At 59.4% G+C, this 15,115-nt stretch overlaps 1 protein-coding gene across 1 annotated transcript in view; it reads left to right on the forward strand.

Annotated features, from left to right (window-relative positions):
* The window catches only part of JPH3 (junctophilin 3), a 64,619-nt gene that overhangs the window by 12,554 nt on the left and 36,950 nt on the right, over positions 1–15,115 (forward strand). The window lies entirely within an intron of this gene.

Genomic DNA, 15,115 nt, shown 5'->3' on the forward strand with positions numbered 1-15,115 from the left:
GCCTTTTGGCTGCTGTGAACATCCGTGTACAGGGGTTGGTGCGCACACGTGTTTCCCATCCTCCGGGCAGATACCTGGGGGTGGATGGCTGGGTCGCCCGGCACCTTTGAGGGGCCGCTCGTCTATCTGCAGAGCTGCTCCCACAGTTCCCGCTCTGCATCCTCGTCAACACGTGTTAGTGTCTGTCTTGATTTTGGCCGTTCTGCCGGTGAGAAGGGGTAACTGGCTTTGGTTTGCGTCTCCCTGACGAGTCGCGGTGCTCAGTGTGTCTTTTCATGCACTTCTCGGCCCTTTGTATGTCTTTGGAGAAAAGTGGGTTCAGATCCTTACCCTCCTTAAAAATGGGTTATTAGTCTTTTTATTGTGGAGTTGTAGTTTGTTATACAGTGTGGATACCCCGGCAACTTACCCTCTGGTGCCTGAGTCCTGACCACCCCGGGTGGCCGTGTGCTTGCTGCTTCCCGCACTGGGTACCTCGCTCAGTGCCAGGCATACAGGAGGTGCTCACAAGGGGCTTGATGGAACTGGGGCCACCGCCCCTGGTGAGGAGGTCGGGTGAGCCTGTCCGGTTCTTGCTGCAGACGGAGGCTGTGAGGGCTGCATCCAGGGCCTGTTCTGCATCCGGGAGGAACAGCAGGTGCGGCTCCAGGGGAGCTGGGACCCACGCAGGGACTGATGGAGTGGCCGTGGGCCTGGGGAAGAGCACAGGGAGCAGGGCCGCCCCAGGGAGTACAGAAGCCAGTGTGACGGTGGCCGTGCCAGACGCGAGGGGCCATGTGCAGGGCGGGGCCCTCCTGGGCCGTGGGGGCCACAGCCTGACCCTTTGGGTCTGCACAGAACCAGCTCGATGTCAGCAGGCAAACCCACTGGGTACGAAGGGTCCAGCCTGCAGCCCGGCCGTGTCTCCCTGGGCCTGGACAGAGTGGGGACCTGCGGTCCCTGCCTGGGGGCTGAGTGGCTGCCTCCACGGTGCAGAGCCCCGTCCGGAGGAAATGAACCATGGGCCCGAGAGAACGCAGTGGAAATGAAGCAGAGGTGAGGGTTTTCTCAGGGCTGGAGGAGGCGTGGTGACAGTGACCGTGAGATGCCCGCAGGCACCGTGTCCTGCCAGCCAGGGGAGGAAGTTAGTGGACAGGGAGGGCAGGAGGGCTGTCCGGGAGAGACAGACAGGAGAGAGGTGAGGAGAGGGTGGGCTGTGCCGGGCGGGGGGGAGCGTGGGCCCCAGTTCCTGAGACGAAAGTGCAGTGGGCCTTCGTCTGCCTGGTGGAGCCGGACAGGGGGCACCCCGCCCCCCAACCCTGGACTCCTGCAGGCAGAGCCCAGGCTCAGGCCGCAAGCCAGGCAAGCTGCGTGTGTTGGGGCTGATTCTGAGCATGTGAATCCAGGCAGCAGGGTTCAGCACTGGGCCTCTGAATGCCCTTAGTGCCTCTGCCCTTCCGAAGGCCTGCAGCCCCTGCCTCCACTTCCCACACCCACAGGCGTGGGGGGAGATGATTTCCTGTGCAGACATCCAGAGCTAGGTCCGGGTGGCGAGGCCCGGGGGCAGACCCAGACCCAAGGAGCCCGTGTGCAGGAACAATCATGTGGCCTGATGCAGGGAGGGCGGTCCTCCCCACGGGCGGTGGGAGGGTGCTGGAGAGGCTGTGGGGAGGCTTGGGGGCGTCTGAGGAGCCGGACACGCTCTCAGTTGGGTGCTGTTGGGAACGGGACAGCTCTGGAGCCCCGCTGGACCTCCAAGGGGGGAGCGCAGGCTGGAGCTGCAATGGGAAGACTGACCCAGCCTCCGAGAGGGGGTGTGGGGCATGGCGTGGGCGCACCAGGACCTGTTCCCTCTCATCTAACCATGGTCTTGGTCCCCTCGTCCATGGATGGCGGTCTGTGCCTCAAGACCTCTGGGTGATGGCTTAGGGAAGGTTCTGGAAAACCTAGCCTTGAGGGCCTGTCAGCCTGGGACAAGTTTCTGGAAGGCAGCTCTCCTGGTGGAGTGGTGAGGGGTCTGGCCAGGCTCTTTGAGGCCCTGGGAGCTGGGGCCTGAAGGGGCCCCCACGGAGAGTTCAGGGTGTCCAATGCTCATGTCAGACCCCACCTGCAGTTGCCCAGGACTGACCAGGAGTTGGGGTAGGGCTGGGAGGTGGTTTGGCCAGAGACCTGCCCCTGCCCGGATGTGCCCTGGGGTCTGGATGACTCTCTGCCTGGTCGCCTGGGGCACAAGGTCAGAAGAGGGGCTGGCTGGGGGCAGGGGGAGTGCAGGGAGGACGTTGAGCCATCGGGAGCACAGGTGGAGGGGTCTACGCCTGCTGCTAGTCACCGGCTGCTGGTCACCGGCCAGGCCTGCTGCTCCCCCCTACCCCCTCTGGCCTCTTCTCAGAGGTGCTGCCCTGGAGATGCCTGTGGGGCCCTCCGAGACCCTCCTTGCCCCGGCAGCAGCTCCTGTCCTGTACCCAGGCCTGCTTGGAGCCAGCGTCCTTGGGGGCTGCAGGGCAGGTGTGGGCTGTGGGCACGGGGTCCTTGGCCCCGGTGCCCACAGGTTTGGAGCATGCTACTGTGCACTGCAGTCTGTCTAGATATTGGGTAGGGTAGTAAAAATGGGGATGTAATTCCTTTCCCCAGGACCCCTGCTTCCACCCGTAGACCCCCTGGGAGTCTGCAAACCCCAGGTTGGAAGCCTGTGCACTGATCCCGTCCCTCGGGAACACGTTGCATCTGGATTGGACTCCGCCTCCGTGCCCTGTGGGGGTCCTGACCCAAGCCCTCCCTACCGCATGGGCCTCCCGGCCTCTGGGCAGATTTGGGGGGTATTCTGGGAGGTCTGGGGCACAGCTTGGAAATCCACCCAAGCTGTGGGGAAATCCTGGGCTGTGAGCCCCCCACGGAGCCCCATAACCAGGGGGGGTGTTAGGGTGTCCTGTTGGGGTGGGCTATTATTGGGCGCTGCCAGGAAGTGGAGGTGTGTCCCTACTGGGGGTGGACAGGGTAGTGTGATGTCTGCCAGGAGGCAGGCAGAGACCCTCACATGCTCCCCCGGGCGAGGGAAGGCTGGGGCCGCCTCACGTCACCCCCTGCTCTCTGCTCCGACCCCAGGTGGGGTTCCTCCAACTGGAGGCTTTATTTTTAACAGTTTATCGATAGGCTTTGCTTGCCATACGATTCACCCATTTAAAGTATGCAGTTCTGTGACTTATAGTATGTTCACAGAGCTGTGCAGTCAGCCGGGGCTGGGGCCTGAAGGAAGAGCTGGGGGGGTGCTAGAAGCCCCCAGAGAGCATCGGGGTCCCCGAATATCAGGCCCCAGCTGGAGACGCCCAGGGCTGCCTGGGAGCTGGGGTGGGCCTAACAGCCCCATCTGGGAACATCTGCACCTCCCCTGCTGTCATTAGCCCAGTGCCCCTCCCCTCCCGGCACCCACGGCTCTGCGTCTGCTCCGGGTCTGCCTGCTCCGGACACTTCACACAGCTGGCATCATATCACATGGGTCTTCGTGTCTGGCTTCTCTCACTGAGCATCATGTTTCCACGGTTCGTCCACGCTGTAGCGGGTGTCAGCGCTCCACTCCTCTTTCCTACCGAGTAATACCCCTTGTGTGACAGCCCACGTTCAGTCTCTCCCATCAGCCACTGGCGGGCTTTCGGGTTGTTTCCACCTTTCAGCTGCTGTGGATGCTGCCTGTTGTGAACTTCCTTGGGCAAGTGTTTGTGTGGACCTGGGTTTTTATTTCTTTTTGGTGTACACCTACGAGTGGGTCTATAACAGGCACGTGGGGGTCTCTGTGGGGCTGTGACAGCACCTGGGGGGCTCTGGAGAGCTATGACAGCACCTGGGGGGCTCTATGAGGCTGTGACAGCATCTGAGGGTCTCTGTGGGGCTGTGACAGCACCTGGGGGTCTCTGTGGGACTGTGACAGTGCCTGGGGTCTCTGTGGGGCTATGACAGTGCCTGGGGGGGTTCTGTGGGGCTGTGACAGCACCTGGGGGGGGTTCTGTAGGACTGTGACAGCACCTGGGGTGGTTCCGTGGGGCTGTGACAGCGCTTGGGGGGGTTCTGTGGGATTGTGACAGCACCTGGGGGGTTCCGTGGGGCTGTGACAGTGCCTGGGGGTCTCTGTGGGACTGTGACAGCACCTGGGGGGGTTCTGTGGGGCTGTGACAGTGCCTGGGGGTCTCTGTGGGACTGTGACAGCACCTGGGGAGGTTCTGTGGGGCTGTGACAGTGCCTGGGGGTCTCTGTGGGACTGTGACAGCACCTGGGGGGTTCTGTGGGGCTGTGACAGTGCCTGGGGGGCTCTGTGGGGCTGTGGCAGCACCTGGGGGTCTCTGTGGGGCTGTGACAGTGCCTGGGGGTCTCTGTGGGACTGTGACAGTGCCTGGGGGGGTTCCTTGGGGCTGTGACAGTGCCTGGGGGTCTCTGTGGGGCTGTGACAGTGCCTGGGGGTCTCTGTGGGACTGTGACAGTGCCTGGGGGGGTTCTTTGGGGCTGTGACAGTGCCTGGGGGTCTCTGTGGGGCTGTGACAGTGCCTGGGCGTCTCTGTGGGGCTGTGACAGCGCCTGGGGGTCTCTGTGGGGCTGTGACAGTGCCTGGGGGCTCCGTGGGGATGAGAGCCCATAGGGGCCTAGCGTTCCCTCTTGGCCAGCTGCTGCGGGCCCTGTGCTCAGTCACTGTGCGGGCTGCGGCCCTGGGGGTCAGGAACCATTCTCGTTACCATTTTTCAGACGTGGACCAAGGGCACGTAACTCACCCGGCCCCATGGTGATGGTGGGGCTGGACCGAGCCCGGTGTCCCGCGGGCACCTTGCCACACCCCCACAGCGTCTGCCTGTCCCTCTGGAGCAGGAGGCCCCGCACAGAGGCCTTGGCCCTGCCTGTGGGGCTGTCTGGCCCAGTGATCGGAAGCAGGCCTATGGAGGTCTCGCTGGGCCTTGTGCAGTTTGCAGCCCCCAGGGGCAGGTGCATCGCTTCTAGGACAGTGACTCACAACCACGTCACAAACCCCCATCTCAACACGGCTCCTTGGGGGTGGGTGGAGAAGGCTGGGCACTCGGCAGCGGCCCCGGTGTGTTTGGGGGCGTATGTGCAATGCCATGAGCAGAGCCAGAAGGAGAGGGCCGGGACTTCCCGGGAAAGTGGGGGGCGGAGGCTGCCAGTCACCTGAAGTGGCAGCCCCCCACTCATCAAGAGTCCTCAGGTGCCACACTCGGCTTGTTCACTGAGCAGACCGGGGAGGCCTCCTGACGCATGTAACACAGCGACCACTACGTGCCTGATACCAGCCTGACGTGCTTTGCAAATACAAATCCCATTTATTTTCACAACAAGCCTATTGAGGGACAATGACAATACCCACATTTCCCAGGAGAGGAAACTGAGGCACAGCTGAATTAGGTCACTTGTACAAGCTTCGGTGGCTATTGACTGTCTGCTGGGGGACCAGAGAGGGGAGTGTGGGTCCAGGAAAGGTGGTCCCCACAGCAGATTTGGGGCACCCCCTCTGTGCTTCATTCATTTCCCGCCTCCCCTGTTTATGCCCAGAGGGAGAACCAGGGGCCGCTGGGTTTGAGGGACAAGGGTGGTCTGTGCTCCCTGAGGCCTGACAGGACGTGGGGCTAAAATCTGGAAGCTGGCGGGCGATGCCCAGGTCTTCTCAGCCTGCACATCCGAACCCTTGCTGGCGGGAGCCCAGCGCTCAACCCAGGGCTCAGGAGCAACAGGCCTCCTTGGCGAAGTCCCGTGCCCCCCACTGCCTGCTCCCAGAGTGAGTCCTCTGTGCCGCCGGGGTCTGCACAGGTGTGAGAGCCCCCGGCCGTGGGGAGGCAGCGAGGCCCAGCCGGAGTCCACTTCCCCTGTTGTCGGCCTCGCCCTTCCCTACCCTTCAGGGGGGCAGTAGGGAAGAATCGTCCGGAATGTGGGCCAGGGAGTCAGGCCCACGGGACGGGGTCCGAGCTCAGCTGCTTCCTCAACATCAGGACTTTGGCCAAGCGACAGTTTTATCGCACTTCGGTTTTTGCATCTGCAAAATGGGAACAAGAACGAGCCTGCCTCGCGGGGTTGCTGTGAGAGCCACGTGCCGTGGCCCCGTGGAAGCCCTCCACGCAGAGGGCTGTGCTGCACTTCCTTTTGTTGTGTGGAAAGGAGCCTGTGTCCCCTCTGGTGAGGTCAGGAGGAAGAGGTGAGCAGAGCCGGTGTCCCCGATCAGTGCAGCCCAGAGGGAACAGTGCAGGGCCACCATGCGCCCCGAAGGGGGACAACCGATAGGTGTCCACAGGCAGCCACCTCGCGGACTCGCTCTGGCTGTGCACCAGTCGGCCGACATCACTCCGCTGTGGGCCTCCCTGGTTTGGGGGTGATGGGAAGTCAGAGGGCCAGCTCCTGTGTCCCCGAAGCCCCTTCCAGCCCTGGGGGTGGCCCAGTGGGGAGGTTCAGATCTCCACGTCCTCCTGCTGTGCGGCCTTGGAGAACTCCCCTGACTGCCCTGGGACCCAGTGCGACACTGGGAGGGGCAGCGCCTTGCACGGAGTACTCAGCACGGGTCAGCTTGTGGTGTCCTGTGGACGCAGTGGCTGTGGTCTTGACCACCAGGCCACCCAGGAGGCTTTCCAGGTGTCCCCCAGCTGAGAAGGCAGCAGCCACAGGTGAATTTTAGGGAAGGTGTTCTTTTAAATGAAATGTTTCTTCCAAGTGTAGGTCCCTTTTATTAACGGGGAAAAGACCTTCCTTTTATTCGTAATCGCCAAAACTCAGAAGCAACAAAGATGCCCTCCGAGAGGGGATGGACTGTGGCACGCAGCCGTAAGGGGCCGGAGCCCTGGTGGGCGGGCCAGGCTGCATGACCACAGTCGTACACTGTGGTTGCAGTTCCATGGCGTTCTGGAAACGGTGATGCTAAGGAGACAGCGGGATGGGCAGCTGCCAGGGGCGGGGTGTGGGGAGCCGGCGGAGCCCAGGTTTCTAGGGCAGTGAAAGCACTCGGTGTGGCACTCTAGTGGTGGATACCTGGCATCATACACACGTCCAGACCTGCAGAGTGTCCAACACAGAGCGAGAACCCCCGTGTAAACTAGGGGCTTCAGGCGATGTATCGGTGTCGACTCAGCAGTTGTGACGAGTCTGCCGCACAGCAGTGAAGACTGGGGGTGGTGGGGACGTAGGAAGGTCTCACTGTTTCCTGTTCAGTGTCCCTGTAAACCTAAGAAAACACCCTGAGAAGTTTAAAAACCCCTCCCTTGGTGAACAGAAGTGGGGAGAGACGGGCACGTGAAGACAGACTGAGTCCGCACACTGGGCGGCAGTGGGCTCTGGCTGGCAGTGGGCTCTGGCCGTGGCCCTGACCTCCCCCTCCCGCAGGGACAGCTCCGTGTGCCCATCAGGCCCAGTTCTCTTATCCGGGCAGCCTGTGGGTGAGCGTGGGCTTGTGTCAGCTGCTCTGCACTGGGCTCTGCTTCTGTTCTTTACCCCTGCTGGCCCCAGGCTGGCTTCCTGGCTAGTGCCCTGCTTGTGGGAATGGCTGTCAGTGCACAAGGACACTTCTGTGACCCCCAGTGGCTCCCTGCCCTGCTGCCCTGGCTGCCTGCCATGTGCACACGTCTGACGCCTCAGGGGAGCTCCCCTCCTCTGCCCCAGGAGACCACTGACCTGCCCCTTTCTTTCTGGTTTCCCTCACCAGACTCCTAAGTGTTCCCGGGACCAGCATCCTCTGTGAGGAGCAGGGCGGGCCGGGTCAGCTCCCACCCCGTGAGGCGAAAATCCTCTCTGAGCCTCAGATTCCATGGCCAGGAAAAACCACAGCACGGTCGTGAGAAATTTTCTTGCAAAGCATCTGCCTTCCCTTTACCCCTTGAAAGTGTTTAATCTCCGAGGTGTTACGTGCCTCACGCTTGAGATGCCCATTAGGGCGAAAAATACGTCCTGCCTGGAGTAAAGCGCGCGGGAGCCTGAGTCCCGAGCTGCGGCTGCTGCACTTCCCGCGTCCTTGGCTCGCGCCTGCCTTCAGCCGTTCCTCCCGACCTCACTCTGGCTGCAGAGATTCAGCTCTTGCAAGCTCTTCTCTTCCCTTCCTTGACCATTCAAGTATTGTCACAATTTTTTATTAAGCCTATATTCCGTGTTTTCATTATAAAGACTAAATACTGCTTTCTGTTGAGCCGAGCAAAGCCCCGATTCTGTACACTCGTAAGTGCTTTTTAGGTACAACTTGAGGTAGTAGTGATTGCCTCGTTTTTTCAATTGTACGGTTTTCTTTAAATGACTGGTTAATTCTTTCCCCACCTTCCAAATGCTCAGGAAAATACCTCTCAGTGCAGCTTTCCACATGAACAGACCCACCAGGTTTGCTGTCAACTGTATGTACATTATATCACCTGCATCTTATACATTTGTGTGTTTTACCTCACTGCTTTCTAGAAGGCCTATATACATCTGCCTCTCTCCCTCCCCGTTTCCTGGAAGTGCTTGTCGCCTCTTCTGCTCCATGTCCCCACATCGTCCTCTTTCCAGGTTTACGCATTTTGGTGGGGCACAGCCTGCAGTAGCTTCCCGAGAAAGGATGCATGACATATACAGATTTTGTGGCTTGGTTACTTGATAAATTGAGTTAACTTGCTATACAGTGGTCTAGATTGAAATCGTGTTTGTTCAGAATTGTTTTGGGGGTGCCAGTTTCCCCCGACGTCTAGGTTTTGGCGTTGGCTGTTGGGAAGTCCCGTGCCACTCTGATTCCCCAGACTTCACGTGCCGTCTGTTTCTCTTCTTCTCTGGAAGCATTTGGCATCTTTGCTCAGTCAGTTCTGAGATCTCACAGTGCCGTGTCTTGGTGTGAGTCTTTTTCTTTCATTTTGTGGGGTGTCTGCAAGCCCTTCGGCCTGGACACCCCCATTCTTCAGTTCTGGGATACTTTCCTATCTTACATCTTGGGTAATTTTCCCTCACTGCTTTCTGGGACCCCCCCAATATATAGATTTGGGGCCTTCTGAATGACTCATGGAAGACTCTCTCTTTTATTTCTTACTGCTGTGCCCACCAATTCTTTTCATTTTAGTTTCTGAAAGATTTTCTTGAATTTATCCTCCAACTCATTTACCAAAACTATTTCAGCTGTCATACTCTTAATTTCCAGGAGCTCCTTTTCTCTGATTTTTTTTTCCCCTTTTTTGTTGCATTTTATTCTCACTTTGTGGATGCAGTATCTTAACTCTAAGCACTTAACTTCTGGCTTCCCTGACACTGTCCCCCACACCCTGCATCCTCCATGACCCCCCGAACGCCCCCGCCCCCAGTCAGGTGTATGTTCTTACCTCTCCCTTCCGCGCTGGAAACTCTCCGAGTGTGGGATGACCCCAGCTGTTCATTCATTACACTGAGGCACCAGGAAGCTGACTGGACGTCTGACTCTCAGGGGACTTGTGCCCTCCTGCCCGGTGTGATGTTCCCGGCTGCCAGCCCCTGGATTGGCCAGGGGCACAGCAGGTTCTCTGCAGACCGGTCTGCTGTTTGCCTCACCCCGCCTTCCTGTCTGCCTGGTGTCCCCTGGAGCACAATCTTCTGATGTTTCTCCAGAAACTTTTCTCCCTGTGTCCTGCAGGAGGGGAGGGGACGCTTCCTTTTAATTCACAGTTTACATGTTCCCAGCAATGTGACTCTTATCCTTTCTCGTATTTACACATTACCTGGCTAGTGAGCATCCTGTATTCATTTGCTAGGGCTGCCATGCTTACCCATCAGAATGCCACCCTCTCCCCGTCTGGGGGCTGGGAGTCCCAGATCCGAGGCAGCCCTCTGTGGCCTGCAGGCGCTGCCCTCTCCCTGCCTGCTCTCATGGCGGTCCGTCTGCACACATCCCTGGTGCCACCTCCTCGTACAGGAATGTGAGTCATATTGGATTGCAGTCTCATTTTTTTCCACTGTGGTTAAATACACATACAGTTTAAATACATAATGTGCAACCATCAGCCCTGTCCATCTCCAGAAAGCTTTTCATCTTGTGAAACTGAACCTCTGCACCCATTAAATAATTGCCCCATTTCCCCCTCCCCCCAGCCCCTGGCACCCACCATTCTACTTTGTCTCTGCTTTTGACTCGAAGTATCTCCTAAGTGGAATCGTACGGTAATTGTCTTCTCATGTCTGGCTGATTTTCCACGGCGTCCTCAAGGCCCGTCCATGCTGCACGTGTCAGGCTTCCCCTCCTTTTTAAGGCTGAATAATTTCCGTCACTGACGGACCGCATTTTCTTTATTCGCCCATCCCTGGACACTTGGGTCGCCTCCACTTCCTGGCTATTGCGAATAATGCAGCTGTGAACATGGGTGTGCAGGGACCTCCTTGAAGCCCCCTTGAAGTTCTCGGGGTACGTGCCCAGACACGGAATGGCTGAGTCAAATGGAAATTCTGCATGTGATCTCTGCCAGTTTCCACTGTGTCACATCCCCACCGACAGCGCCTGGCTCCGGGGTCTCCACGTCCTGCCCGACACTTGCTTCTGTGTTCTAGAGTAGCCGTCCTGAGGCCTGTGGGGTGTTCCTCGCTGGCTTTGATGGGCGCGCCCCTGTGATCGGCAATGTTGAACACCTTTTCGTGTGTGTATAGCCTTAATCATCTTTAAAGACCCTATCTGCACACATGGTTATAGACACTGGGAGTTAGGACTCAACATATGGACTCTCTGCCTGCTGGACCCTTTCCACACCCCTGACACCAGGGTGCCCTGTCCAGAGAACCACAGGGGCACCTCCCCTGGTGTCCCCTGGCCATCCTATGCAGCAGGTTAGAAGTAGGACCTGGGAGTGTGCTTTCTCTCCTTTTTTTATTTTTTAAACTCAAGCGCCACAGGTGACTCCCATCTTAAGGGACATACAGGTGGCGCTGGCTTCCTCGCTGGCCACCTCAGCATCCTGCCAGGCTGGGAGACTGGGGTTCGCCTTTGTGCTGCGGGATGGCTGTGTGGTCATTTTAACTCTGGATGAGGTGTATTCTGCCACTTGTTCCCGGAATCTCTGGGGAGGCCACTTCCTTGGTGCACCTGCCCCTCTGCCCGCCACCCGGGGCCTGGGCTGGCACTGGGCCACCTAGGAATGGAGGGGCCTGTGTGTGCCCTGCTCCGGGTGCAAAGGCCGGCTGCAGACAAGATAGGAAGGTGGGGGGCAGGGTGTTCTGTCCACCCGGGGAAAGACAGGCTGGAGCTTTGTGAACCGTCTGCCATGCTCACGGGGTGATGCCCGTACAACACGGGTCTCACAGCCAAGCCTGACGCTCGCCCGTGGCTGCAAGGGATCACAGAGGCACACAGAGGCGCAGACCCCTAGGACAGGGGTCCGTGCTGGGGTGTCAGGCAGCTAGCGTTTGGGTCCAGGGCACAAACTTGCTCAGAGTAGCTCCAGTGACAGTGGCTCCCTGGAAAGTGTGGAGTGTCTCGGGGAGCCGGACCAGGAGGGGCAGCTGTCTCCCTCTTGCTCTGAGGGGCGAGAGCCCGGCCACTTCTCTCTGAGGCCCGTTTCTTTCCCAGCATCTCTGGGGGGGTGGTAGTCACATGGGCTCTCACCCCCATGCCTGGCATCCAATCGCATTCCCTGTTAGGGTCCCAGTGGGAGAATGTGGGTGGCCACATCCCAGGACCTCACCAGGTCCAACCACCTGGACGGGAGGGGCAGGGGCTCCAGAGGGAGGGGACCCTACAGGAGGCACGCCAGGCCGAGCGTGTCGAGGTCCAGTCCAGGTAAGGTAGGAGGTTCCTGGGCTGGAGAAGATGGGTTTGGGGCTGTGGCATTGCTGCCTGGGAGAAGTGGGCAGCGTGTGGGTCAAGAGAAGGGGTGTTTCAGTCACTGCCTGGCCCGAGACCCTCCTGGTCTGAGACTCCCCAGGCCCAAGACCCTCCTGGCCCAAGACCTTCCTGGCCCGAGATCCTCCTGGTCTGGGACTCTCCTGGCCTGAGACCCTCCTGGCCCAAGACCCTCCTGGTCTGAGACCCTCTAGGCGGGCTTTGCTACCAAGTCAGCCTGGGTTCAAATCCTGCTCTGGAGATGACATTGGGCAGCTTTCCCCCTGAGCCTCAGTCTCCTGGTCTGATAAGTGGGCACAATGAGCCCTGACCTCTCAGCACATCTCCCCATCCAAATTCCTTGGACTCTGGGATGCCCAGCAGCTCCCTTGGTTGGGGTCTTCCTGCCACCCCTCACTGTCCAGGGCTATGGGTAAGGGCACTCTCTCCTGGGCCAGGGGCCCTGTCTGCAGTGAGCTCTGTGCTCCGCCCAGGGGTGCTATGAGGAGCCCTCTGGGGGCCTGTGCCCTGGTCAGGCATCTCGGCCAATGCCGTCCTGGCCCTGGAGGCTGGTGTGAGGTGGGGGCCGTGTTTCCCAGCAGGCAGGTTCTCTGGGCTCTGCAACATGGGCTTTGGGACTTCAGCCAATGGGCAGGGGCTTCGGAGGGAAAATAAAAGTGTGCAGGCTGTATGGGGCCCTTACAAGATACCTATAACTCAGCTCATCTACACAGCTCAGAGTGCCAGAGGCTGAGGGCTGAGCCTGGAAGTTCATGGGCCGTGTGGCATGGCCAGGAGCCTGGCTTTCGGATTCGGGTGGGGTGGTTTCCTGAGCAGACAGTGCTGGTACCACAGCATACCAGGCCCCAGGCCAGCTCTGGGCCGGAGTGGGGTCCCCTGGGCATGGAGTCAGCCTCACCTGGGAGCTCGCTAGGAATGCAGATGACTGGGGTGACCCCGCCTGGCAGGGGCAGAAATGCGGGGTTACTATCCCGGGCAGGGGTCACTGATGCTGCTGGTGGTCTGGTCGCTCAACTTGCAAGTCTGACCACTCTGGCTGGCGTTTTACAGGTGAGGTTTAGGAAGGCTGCTTTTCCTTGCCAGACGTCTGCTCAGACCTGCTGATTATGGAAACAAGACCGCAGAGTCTGGGCGAGGAGGGCTGTGAGCGGCACTGCCGGCAGGCGGGCGCTGGGCTGTGTGCCCATTACCATATTGGAAGCTAGCTGGCAGTTCATTCATCACACCCAGTTCACAGGTGGATAAACCGAGGTCTGAGACATGAAGTGAGGCCCCTGGGTCGTGGTTCGATGGCAAGGCTGGGGCCTAGACTCGGCCACCTGGCTGCCAGTGCACACACTCCGGGCTCCGCCTGCCTGAGGCTAGGCACCACTCACTGCAAGGCTGCTGTCCCCGTGGCAGGTGTGGCCTCCTTAAAGGGCCCACTTCCCCCAGGCCACCCCACACCCCAGCGGGGAGGAGCCCCCTTGACCTCCCAGCCTGGTCCCAGGGTCCTATCCACAAGCCCCTGCTGGTGTTCACCCTGTGTGGGCCATCCTGGGATGCTGGGAGCAGTCAAGGGCCCCGCCCTCCATTGCTGTGCCCGTCACAGCCAGGTTGGTTGACTCCGGGAGGGGTGCTGTGGGCACAAGGCTAAGACCCACACCACCTGGCTCAGGCAGCTACATCCTGGGGCAGGAAATCTCTCGGTGGGAGATGGAGAGGGGGCCCCTCACTGCTCAGCCCTCCCGGGGTCAGATCTTCCAGTGTAGATGGTGGGGACCTAGAGCTGCCACCCCCACCGCGGCCTTGGGGGACAGACGACAGAGCAGCATGGGGGCGGAGATGCCTGATGCCCCACCGCGGGGTGGGGTGGATTCGGTGGTGTCCACTGCAGGGTCAGGCCGAAGCAGGTGTCCAGCCGAGACTGTCAGCTCCTCGGTTCTGACCCACCCTCCCTCCCCCGCCCCCAAGGACACCACCTCGGGCTCTGCTGATGAGCACCTACGTGTGGTAGGTCGCGTGTGAAGTGGACAGGTTGCTGTCTGTGCAAAGGCTCTTGGGGTGTTAGTCCTGAGCCCCCAAATCCCAGCCTCTTGTCCATCTCTTCTCTGCCAGGGTGGGAGTGTGTCTTGCAGAGAATGTGGTGTTTAGAGCACAAGTCCACTTCCTCTGGGGAGTCTGTCCTATGGTTCTGCAAACATGGGAGAATCAGGGCTGTCTCCTGAGGCCACCCAGTGCTGGGGCCCCGAGGTGTTACTGAGGAGGGGTGCCAGCTGGGATGCATGGACGAGGTCTCAGGGACAGGAGAGCCCATAGGGGGGCAGGATCCATTCTGACTTGGGAGCTGTGGGTGCAGTGCCGAGTGGTGGTGACAGATCATTTGGGCCACAGTGCAAAGCTTCGGATGCCACGCCTAGTTTGGACTTTACCTCCATCGCAGGGTGTGTCAACGAAGGAGCCGGCCTGGGTGGGAGACGGCAGGGAGTGATGGGGAAGGAGGCCAACCGAGTGGCGTGCCTCGCCTAGAGGAGGCGGCTGCTGCAGGACTCCGGTCCATTTTGCCTTCTGAAAATGGAGATCTCCATTTGCCAGATCCGGTAGTGTTTTAGGAGAGACAAGAGAGCTGAACTTCTGTGAAATCTCAGTGTCGGAATGTTGGCAGTTAGTTCCAATTTCTTATGAAAACGCTGTGCGGGACAAATACAGCCTGTCTGGTGGCGAGTTTCAGCCTCCGAACCCCTGGTCCGCAGCCTCTGGCGGGTGGGTGGGGGGACAGATGCTCCGTTCTCCCCAGAGAAGCCCTTCCCGGGTGGGAGCCCCTCGATGGTGCCTGGCCAAGGCCGGTGGCGGCTCTGACACCAAAGACACAGGTTGAGGTTTATTGAGTGCCAGGCACAGGGCTGAGGGCCACTTAATTATGACCTATGGCAGGAGGAATTTCAGGCTCCTTCTATGGATGAGGAAACTGAGGGTCAGAGAGTTCCAGAACTTACCTAAAGTCACACAGCCAATGAGGAGAAAAGTAATAGGAGCCCAGTTCTGCTGATTTTTCTCCTTTATATTTTATTGCGGTATAGATAACATAGAAGTTGCCATTTTAACGACTTCGATGTGCAGCGTCTGCAGCATGAACTATATTCACAATTTGGTGTGACCATCACCTCTATTTCCGAAACTTTTCTACCATCCCCAGCAGAAGCTGTCATTGATTGACTCCCCACTCCCCCTCCTCCAGCCCCTGCACGCACGGCTCTCCCCGTCCGGCTCGGTGAATCTGGCCTCTCTAGCCCCTCACGGAAGGGGACCCCACAGCCGTTGCCCTTGTGCATCCTGCTTACTTCGCTCGGCGTCCTTGAGGCCCGTCCATCGGCA

This window comes from Manis javanica, chromosome 17 (assembly GCF_040802235.1).
Source record: "Manis javanica isolate MJ-LG chromosome 17, MJ_LKY, whole genome shotgun sequence".
Taxonomy (NCBI): Eukaryota; Metazoa; Chordata; class Mammalia; order Pholidota; family Manidae; genus Manis; species Manis javanica.